Here is a 9,852-nt window from a genome sequence, read left to right as displayed (position 1 = left end):
CGCTCTCAGACTGCGGGCTTACTTGTAGTTCCTAGGGTTTGTAAGAGTAGAATGGGAGGCAGAGCCTTCAGCTTTCAGGCTCCTCTCCTGTGGAACCAGCTCCCAATTCAGATCAGGGAGACAGATACCCTCTCTACTTTTAAGATTAGGCTTAAAACTTTCCTTTTCGCTAAGGCTTATAGTTAGGGCTGGATCGGGTGACCCTGGACCATCCCTTGGTTATGTTGCTTTAGACGTAGACTGTGGGGGGGGGGTTCCCATGATGCACTGTTTCTTTCTCTTTTTGCTCCGTATGCATCACTCTGCATTTAATCATTACTGATCGATCTCTGCCCCCCTTCTCGGCATGTCTTTTTCCTGGTTCTTTCCCTCAGCCCCAACCAGTCTCAGCAGAAGACTGCCCCTCCCTGAGCCTGGTTCTGCTGGAGTTTTCTTCCTGTTAAAAGGGAGTTTTTCCTTCCCACTGTGGCCAAGTGCTTGCTCATAGGGGGTAGTTTTGACCGTTGGGGTTTTTCATAATTATTGTATGGCCTTGCCTTACAATATGGAGCGCCTTGGGGCAACTGTTTGTTGTGATTTGGCGCTATATAAGAAAAAAGTTGATTGATTGATTGATTGAACCGTGACAGAAGTCTAAGACTGCAGCTCTGGCCTCTGGTGGGACGTATAAACGGTTCTTCGGACCGGTTCCTGGGCCCGGGCTCCGTGCCAGGGCCTCCCGGACGGTCTTCTCCACGTCCCAGGTGAGGGTGGCCACGATAGTGGACTCCGGCAGGATGGGCTCCGGTGGATCCGACAGTGCAGTTTTGACCTCCTCTTCGTGTACCCGGGACAAGGCATCCGACCTCTGGTTCTTGGTCCCGGGGCGATAGGTGATCCGGAAGTCAAAACGCCCAAAGAACAGTGACCAGCGGGCTTGCCTGGGGTTCAGCCGCTTGGCGGTCCTGATATACTCCAGGTTCCGATGGTCAGTGAAAACCGTGAACGGCACAGACGCTCCCTCCAACAGGTGTCTCCACTCCTCAAGAGCCTCTTTCACCGCAAGGAGTTCTCGATTGCCGACGTCATAGTTCCGTTCAGCCGGGGTCAACCTGCGTGAAAAGTAGGTACACGGGTGAAGAACCTTATCAGTCTCTCCGCTCTGGGACAGCACGGCTCCTATCCCTGAGTCAGAGGCGTCCACTTCAACCATGAACTGGCAGCTAGGGTCGGGCTGCACCAAAACTGGCGCAGTAGAGAACCGTCGTTTCAACTCCTTGAATGCGGCTTCGCACCGATCCGACCAGGTGATGGGGACTTTTGGAGAGGTCAGGGCTGTCAGGGGGCTAACTACCTAACTGTAGCCCTTAATGAACCTCCTATAGAAATTAGCGAAGCCGAGGAACTGTTGCAGCTTCCTACGGCTTGTTGGTTGGGGCCAATCTCTCACCGCCGCAACCTTGGCCGGATCAGGGGCGACGGAGTTAGAGGAGATGATAAACCCCAGGAAGGACAAAGACGTGCGGTGAAACTCGCACTTCTCGCCCTTCACAAACAGTCGGTTCTCTAACAACCGCTGCAGGACCTGACGTACATGCTGGACATGGGTCTCAGGATCCGGAGAAAAGATGAGAATATCGTCCAGATATACGAAGAAGAATCGGTGCAGGAAGTCCTGCAAGACGTCGTTAACCAAGGCTTGGAACGTCGCGGGGGCGTTGGTGAGGCCGAGGGGCTACGCCGCGACGAGTAGGAGGGTCGCCGCGGTGCGCACGGAAGCCCAGGGCGCGGGCCCGGGTGGAGCCGCCGCGGGTGCAGATCTTGGAGGTAGTAGCAAATATTCAAACGAGAACTTTGAAGGCCGAGATATCCTGTTGTGAAAGTGTAGTGACACGGACCCACAACAGGGGGCGCAAATGAACGGTCAATAGATGAGCCAAAAAGTAACAATTTAATGTTGTGAAATGTGCACAACGAATATACCTCCTTTTTAGATGCAGACTAACGAGCAGATCTGATTTGATGCAGGTGTTAGTTTTGGGGATGAAAATTTACAGGGTGATTCCATAATTTATTCCTGAGAATTGAGTGAGTCCTTTTTTTTTCCCTCTGCTTGGTCTAAAAAAGTAACCGTTACTGACTGCCACAATTATTTTTCCTGATTTCTTATAGTGTTTCTTAAAGCCAGAAAGTTGCCATTTGAAATGACTTTAGTTTTGTGTCATGTCTGTGATCTGCTTTTTTTCTACAAAATTAAACAACTGAATGAACATCCTCCGAGGCTGGTGATTCCATAATTATTGCCAGGGGTTGTATTTGCTTATTTTGGATGCCTGCAACATGTTTCAAAAAAGCTGGGACAGTGGTATGTTTACCACTGTGTTACATCACCTTTCCTTCTAACAACACTCAATAAGCGTTTGGGAACTGATGACACTAATTGTTGAAGCTTTGTAGGTGGAATTCTTTTCCATTCTTGCTTGATGTACAACTTCAGTTGTTCAACAGTCCGGGGTCTCCGTTGTCGTATTTTGCACTTCATAATGTCCCACACATTTGCAATGGGCGACAGGTCTGGACTGCAGTCTAGTACCCGCACTCTATTACTACAAAGCCACGCTGTTGTAACATGTGCAGAATGTGGCTTGGCATTGTCTTGCTGAAATAAGCAGGGACGTCCCTGAAAAAGACTTTGCTTGGATGGCAGCATGTGTTGCTCCAAAACCTGGATGATGGTGCCATCACAGATGTGTAAGTTGCCCATGCCATGGGCACTAACACACCCCATACCATCACAGATGCTGGGTTTTGAACTTTGCACTGGTAACAATCTGGATGGTCATTTTCTTCTTTTGTCTGGAGGACACAATGTCCATGATTTCCAAAAACAATTAGAAATGTGGACTCAGTGTCTGACTCAATGTCTGTCCATTTCAAATGAGCTCGGGCCCAGAGAAGGTGGCGGCGTTTCTGGATGTTGTTGATGTATGGCTTTTGCTTTGCATGGTAGACTTTTAACTTGCACTTGTAGATGTAGCGATGAACTGTGTTAACTGGCAATGGTTTTCTGAAGTGTTCCTGAGCCCGTGCGGTAAGCTCCTTTACACAATGATGTCAGTTTTTAATGCAATGCTGCCTGAGGGATCGAAGGTCACGGGCATTCAATGTTGGTTTTCGGCCTTGCCGCTTACGTGTAGAAAGTTCTCCAGATTCTCTGAATCTTCTGATTATATTATGGACAGTAGATGATGGAATCCCTAAATTCCTTGCAATTGAACATTGAGAAACATTGTTCTTAAACTGTTGGACTATTTTTTTTCATGCAGTTGTTCACATAGTGGTGATCCTCGCCCCATCTTTGCTTGTGAATGGCTGAGCCTTTTGCGGATGCTCCTTTTATACCTAATCATGACACTCGCCTGTTTCCAATTAGGTGTTCTTTGAGTATTCATCAACTTTCCCAGTCATTTGTTGCTCCATCCCAACTTTTTTAAACGTGTTGCAGGCATCCATTTCAAAATGAGCAAATATTTGCACAAAAACAACAAAGTTTATCAGTTTGAACATTAAATATCTTGTCTTTATGGTGTATTCAATTGAATATAGGTTGAAGAGGATTTGCAAATCATTGTATTTTGTTTTTATTTACATTTTACACAACGTCGCAACTTCATTGGAATTGGGGTTGTACATTCCCATAGTGTCAATGTCATAGATTTCAAGAAATTGTTTTCTTATATGGACTATGGTCAGTACATTTGCCCATAGAAGCCGAGTGTCTGTTCACTTCAATGGTACTGCATGGAACAGTTTTTTCATTGCCTCAAAACTCGACAGTCATTGGATAAAATGTACTGTTGGTCATACCTCTTGATGAAACCATCTCAGAGATGTCTTGTCTGGTGGTCAAAATTGGCTTTTGGGGATCTGTCTAACTTTGACCGGGCATATAAAAGGCATGAAAAGAGCAATGAACATGTGAGTGCATGTTCAAGGTTAAGTTTGCCAGGGCAGGGTTGAACATGCAATTAATGAAGGTGTTCGCATTCAAGTGGCAAAACATAATGAAACCGTCAAACAAAACAGGGCCTTCCTAAACCACCTTAGTGATAGAATAGTGAATCATCCAACAACGGCAATTACAGGAAGTTCACAGGAGCATTATCTAAATATGACTCTGTCCTGCCCACACAATTCCAGTCATCAGCTGTGTTTTCTGGTAAATTAAGGCTGCTCACTTTTTTGGATGGCAGTTGGATGATACTCATACCAATCCCTGAAAAATAAGAAACAAATATCTACTACTACAACTACATTTACTACTAATCAGATGTATGTGATATGAAATTATACGATAAATGGAACAACTAATTAACTTGAAAGGCAAGTGTACCTAGTTAAAGCAAACAAGACCTTCATTGTGTTAAACAATGGGATTGTACATGTAGCCAATATGGCCCTCGTCCTCAAATCTGTGACCATTATGTGTGAGCTCAAAAATGACCTTTGAATGACGTTGACCTTCATACATGACCTTGACTATCAGTCTTCAATTGTTAGAAATTGTATCAGCACCTCAGTTTCAATGAAATAATGTGTTCATTCATAATCCAAGGTGCTCCCATTCAGAAGTTACATTTTTGTGCTACTGGATGCTGACCATCTTGAATTTCTGGGTCAAATGATGTAATAATGTAAAAATGATGTCAGAATCCTCATGGTCAACTTACCCAACAAAGTGTCTTCATTCATGATTGTAGGTGTTCTGGTTCAAAAGTGAATTTTTGAATATGGCGCCAGCAGCCATCTTCAATTTGGTCTTCTAGTTAAAAAAAAGTTGGAATGTTTGGGAGCGGCCTGGGGGCTTTTTTTTAATAAAAGGCCCATAGAAGTCAAATCAATCCTCAAAACAAACTAGCCAGAGAATGGTCATGAAATTGAGGTTCTTGACCTTACTAGTTCATCTTTCAGCAGGACAATGGCCCTAACCCTATCAAAGGAGTGGCTTCAGGACAACTCCGTGAATGTCCTTGAGTGGCCCAGCCAGAGCCCAGACCTGAATTCAATTGAACATCTGTGGAGAGATCTGAAAATGGCTGTGCGCTGATGCTCCCCATCCAACATGATGGAGCTTGAGAGGTGCTGCAAAGAAGATTGGACAAAACTGCCCAAAGATAGGTGCACCAAGCTTATGGCATCATATTCAAGAAGACTTGAGGCTATAATTGCTGCCAAAGGTGCATCAACAAAGTATTGAGCAAAGGGTGTGAATACTTATTTACACGTGAGTTCTTAGTTTTTTATTTTCATAAATTTGCAAAACAATATATATATATATACATTTTCATGTTGTCATTATGGAGTGTTGTGAGCACAATTTTGAGGGAAAAAAATGAATTTATTCCATTTTGGAATAAGGCTGTAATGTAACAAAATGTGGGAAAAGTGAAGCGCTGTGAATACTTTCCCAAATGCACTGTAAGTGCACCTCACAATCCTCTCACATGAGTTCAAAGGATGTTGACCTTAACCTACTTTTTCAAGTTCAAATTAAGGAGGATTCAGACTCCAGTGAGTTCTCTGTCCCTCTACTCCACAGTACTACAATAATTCAGCAGGTGCTACTAGTCCTTCAGGGCATGGGTGCAGTATGATTCGAGTCCTTGACTAAAATGCTCAAGCACATCCTTAATTATATGACCACACTGCTCTGTGCCCTCCACCTTACTTTGAACTCAGATAATATAGCAGTGAGGAAGAGGAGAGAACTTTGTTGAACTATGAATTAATCAGTGTATCAAATGAATGCATTAATCATTTAAACAGCTTTGCAAAACAGAGGAACTGCTGAACAATACCACATATCTCTGTCAAAAAATTACCTCATGATGGGAAATGCAACGTAGTTCCTTGTCTATGTAATTTCATAAAACAAATGACCAGTGATGCAGTAATTTCAACTGTCACTCAAATGGTCCAGCTTGCTCCACTTTGTAAATGATGTATAATGTTGTATGCACACAGAAAACAAAATTTAGCAGCCTTTCATAGCCTTAGGTAATTCTATGGTAAGTCATACAATAACAGCAAAATTTGGCCATATTTTAGCCTACCATTAAAAATTTGCTATAACTCTAATTACATTATTGTTAATTACCTTCTTATCTGTAGGAAGTTGAATCTAAGTTACACTTCATCTTGAAGTGTCTCAAATGTCAACACTGATGTGCTGTCAGCATAAATTCACTTTTTCTGCAACCCTGCTGAAAACATTGTTTGCAGTCAACACTTTGAGTGCTCTACTGGCCTGCAATTACATTGTTTGGGAAAAAAAAAAAAAATCATGCTTTAAAATTTGTTTAGAAAGAACAAGTGGGCGGGGAAGCGTCCACAGGAGTCACTATAATCCATCAGATGTTTCAGAATAGTAACAAAGTAATACCAACAAGAGTAATCAGAGATTTCTCATGTCCGCCAATACAGATCCGGATCACCTCCAAAATTCATTGGAGTCTTCCATGCCCTAATATCTACAGCTGCATGCAAAAGTTTGGGCACCCCTGATCATTTTCATGATTTTCCTTTATAAATCATTGGTTGTCTGGATGAGAAATTTCAGTTAAATATATCATATAGCAAATGAACACACTGATATTTGAGAAGTGAAATGAAGTTTCTAGTATTTACAGAAAGTGTGCAATAATTATTTAAACAAAATTGGGCATGTGCATAAATGCACTTTTTGTCATTTGCAAATGTTTCCCCTCTTTGCATCTCTTCTAATGAGTGCCAACATGGGAGCCACTAAACACCTCTCAAATGGCCTGAAAACAAAGATTGTTCAACATCATGGTTTAGAGGAAGGATACAAAAAGCTATCTCAGAGACTTCAGCTGCCAGTTTCCATTGTGAGGAACATAGTGAGGAAATGGAAGACCGCAGGCACAGTACTAGTTAAGGCCCGAAGCGGCAGGCCAAGAAAAATCTCAGATAAGCTGAAGCAAAGGATAGTGAGAACAGTCATAGTCAACCCACAGACCTGCTCCAAACAACTTTAACATGATCTTGCTGCAGATAGTGTCTCTGTGCATCGTTCAACTATACAGCACACGTTGCAAAAAGAGATGCTGTATGATGCTGTAATGCAGAGGAATAAGGTGCTGTGGACTGATTAAATTAAAACTGAGTTATATGGACATAACAAGGGGTGGTATGCATGGCTGAAAAAGAACACAGCATTCCAAGAAAAAACACTTGCTACCTACAGTAAAATTTGGAGGTGGTTCCATCATGCTGTGTGGCTGTGTGGCCAGTGCAGGTACTGGGAATCTTGTTAAAGTTGAGGGTCACATGGATTCCAGTTAATATCAGCAGATTCTTGAGAACAATGTTCATGGATCAGTGACAAAGTTGAACTTGCGCCGGGACTGGATCTTTCAACAAGACAACACTGCTCAAAATCTACAAAGGCATTCATGCAGAGGAACAAGTACAATGTTCTTGAATGGCTATCTCAGTCCCCAGACCTGAATATTATTGAAAATCTGTGGTGTGATTTTAAGCTGGCTGTCCGTGCTCGGAAACCAACAAACCTGAGATGTTTTATAAAGAAGAATGGCCCTAAATACCTTTAACCAGAATCCAGACTCTCACTGGAAGTTATAGAAAGCATTTAGAGGCTGTTATTTCTGCAAAAGGAGGATCTACTAAATATTGATGTATTTTTTTCTGTTGGGGTGCCCAAATTTATGCACCTGCCTAATTTTGTTTAAAGAATTATTGCATACTTTCTATGAATCCTATAAACTTCATTTCACTTCCCAAATATCACTGTGTTTGTTTGCTGTATGATATATTTAATGGAAATTTCTGATCCAAACAACCAATGATTTATAAAGGAAATCATGGAAATCATCAGATATGCCCAAACTTGTGCATATAACTGTATCTGTGGTGCAAATTTGGTGAGAATCCGTGAAGTAGTTACGACGTAATCCTTCAAAGTCTACATAAAGTGAAATTCGGATCCAGATCCGGTGTCACCAACCGATCTGTACCCCCTAAAAATCAGATAGAAAAAGAGGGAAAATCCGCACTCTGGTTTAAAAGCTTCCAAAAATTTATTGACTAAAAAAGCAACGTTTCAAGTGTGCAGATTTTCCTTTTTTCTATCTGGAATGATTATCCGCACATGGCATAGGATTGGATGTGCGCACAACTACCATTTTTTCCCCTAAATATCAATCCACCCTGCCTTCACTGCGCATGTGTCATTTCTGAGCATCAGCAGATTGTCACCTCATTTCTGCTTCAAACTGCACTCCAGTCATCATCTATCTCAGTGACAGATATCTGAAGCTTTTGTACAACAATAATTTCCACATTAATTCAGCATTATTTAATCATAAAGACAGATCAGATCGTTTTGGAACGTCAGTAGCAATTCACCAATTATTGCCTCTTTTCTGCTTAAAACTACCTCGTTTCTGCTCAAAACTGCTTTAGAATGATTTAAGAGGTTTTACTTTTGTCATCTTCATGGTTAATAATCACTTTACTCCCTTTGGGTGTACAGAGTCAGACTCAGAGTCAGTCTCAGACGCATGCGCAGTGAAAACAGGGCGGACCAATTTTTACAGGGGGCCGTTCAGTCGGCGACACCGGATCACCTCCAAACATCTCAGTGGCATCTTCACATGCCCTAATATCTATCTGTGGTGGCAGATTTGGTGAGAATCGTGAAGTAGTTTTGATGTAATCCTTCAAAGCCTATATAAAGAGAAATCTTGATCCAGAAATGTTGATTCCAGAATCTAGATCCACATCCGGATCACCTTCCAAAATAATAATCATAAGTGTTGAGTCCATCACACTGCTGCTGCTGAAGTTCTTAAACAAGACTCAGACCATCATCTTCTGCAGTTTGTCATACATTATAAATGCTCAGAGCATGGCTCACGAGAATTGTTAGCCTGATGTGTAAAGTTTCATCCTCCTGAACACAATGTATTGCATCTACAATATCATCAAGCACTGTTTGTTCTGAGAACACCTTATCATGGTTGATACATCCAGGCCCGAGGCGTCCGGCTACATCCGCGGGCTAGCAGCGGCTACAGCCAGGGCTGGCGGCGGCTACGACCGTGGCTGGGGCGCTGTGAACGAAGGTTAGCAACGGGGAGGAGGTTGGGGTGCGGCTACCGGACCTGTGGTGGTGGAGGCTACTGGTGAGAATTGTTTTGTAAATCAATAGTGGCCATACTGAGGCCCACGACAGTCGGCATGGCACCACCCAGGAAAACAGATAACTCGAGGAAGATTATAGAGGAGATAAAGACCTCATTAACCATATATCAAAAGACATGTCTAATCTAGACAAACTGATGGTGGAAATTAAAGAACTCCAAAATCTGGTTAAAGAGAAGGACAAGATCATTAAGAAACTTGAGCAACGTGTAGATGAACTTGACAATTTTACTAGAAAAGATGACGTTATAATATCTGGACTAGAACAAGGCATCGGACATATGCAAGGGTGGTGGATTCTGGTGGGAACCAGTGGGGAGGATGCACCACCTGAAGAAAGACAATACATTGGAACAACAAGTTACAAACTTTTATATCAAAAAGGTGTTGTCATCCATCAAGACACAATATCAGACTGTTATACTATCCAACTAAAGATAGAAAAAAATAAACTATCTAACATTGTTATACGATTTACAAGCAGAAAATATAAATATGAGTTATTAAGACAGGCAAAGAATTTGAAAGGAACGAGTGTCTATATAAATGAGCATCTAACAAAAAAAAATGCAGATATTGCTAGGGAAGCAAGACTACTAAGAAAACAGAAACATATTGTTGCTACAT

At 42.2% G+C, this 9,852-nt stretch overlaps 1 long non-coding RNA gene across 1 annotated transcript; it reads left to right on the top strand.

Moving 5' to 3' along the window:
• Positions 1 to 1,694: 1,694 nt before the first annotated feature.
• On the top strand, positions 1,695 to 9,440 carry LOC117516547. Its single transcript, XR_004562461.1, has 3 exons — positions 1,695 to 1,866; positions 3,963 to 3,967; positions 9,429 to 9,440. It is a non-coding gene; the product is annotated as an uncharacterized LOC117516547 (long non-coding RNA).
• Positions 9,441 to 9,852: the final 412 nt, after the last annotated feature.

The sequence above is a fragment of the Thalassophryne amazonica genome, chromosome 9 (genome assembly GCF_902500255.1).
Source record: "Thalassophryne amazonica chromosome 9, fThaAma1.1, whole genome shotgun sequence".
NCBI lineage: Eukaryota > Metazoa > Chordata > Actinopteri > Batrachoidiformes > Batrachoididae > Thalassophryne > Thalassophryne amazonica.
This window is presented reverse-complemented; position numbering and strand designations above follow the sequence as displayed.